The sequence below is a fragment of the Microcaecilia unicolor genome, chromosome 1 (assembly GCF_901765095.1).
Source record: "Microcaecilia unicolor chromosome 1, aMicUni1.1, whole genome shotgun sequence".
NCBI lineage: Eukaryota > Metazoa > Chordata > Amphibia > Gymnophiona > Siphonopidae > Microcaecilia > Microcaecilia unicolor.
Genome location: NC_044031.1, coordinates 29,202,635 through 29,203,660, shown reverse-complemented (window position 1 = coordinate 29,203,660; position 1,026 = coordinate 29,202,635).

Genomic DNA, 1,026 nt, shown 5'->3' with positions numbered 1-1,026 from the left:
CAGCTGGATGTGTGAGAATTTTTCGAGTAAGATGTCCCCATCTCAGATGTGGTTGGTGTGAAGAGGTTAAACCTCACAGTGAGTGTATGGTGGGCTGATTATGGAGGCCAAGATGCAAATGGCATATAATGAATCATACAAAATGTGGCTTACATAGCAGTGTGAGGTGATAGCCACCTCTGGTGGAAAACAAATACAGAGTAATTATACTGTCAATGAGATAAATAAGTACAGACACATTAAGGAATCGTAAAAAAGGAAGTCATATAGTGTTCATAATGTTCAATACAAGTTTAGGTATCTTTGTGTTGCTGGGTTCAGGCACTTAAGTTAGGTCAGTGGGGTATGCCTTTTCGAACAGGTAGGTCTTTAGTGATTTCTGGAAGTTGAGGTGGTCGTACGTAGTGAAGTGAAGCCCAGCTGCAATGGCCTATAGGGTCTCACCAGAGAGAAAAATGGTTTAAATAGTCTAAAAGACCCATTTGTAAATGTATAAAGGGACCATTTTACTGAAGTGCAGAAAGCCTATTGCTGTGTGGCAATTTGGAACTGCCGCTGGTCTGTAAGGTGTGTTAAGCCATTGATCTTCAGAGCTTCTACTGCTCCTGAGGTCTTTTTTCCTCCATCACCATAGATAGTGTGTTGATTTGGGGCATATGTATTTTGTTTTGTAGTTAGATAATAATTAAGGTGTTCCTCATTTCTGTTTTTGTTTGGTTATCCCTATTTTGTTTGTGTAATTGTCACATGGGACATAAACGATTTAAATGTTCTAAATACAATAACTCTTTCAAAAGAAAAGCTGAATGGAAATGACATGAAATGACTCACACAGCCAGGAGCGTAACCATGGGTAGGCCTGGGCCCACCCAGTTTGGTGTCAGGCCCACCCAGCAGTAGTGTCCCTTAAGTAGCTGCTGCCTTCTACTGGTCGCAGGTTCGCAGCGATTCCCATATGCTGCCTGCCGCTCAACCCAGAAGCCTCTACCCTGCCGCAACTTCCGGTTTCTGCCCAGTCAAGATGCA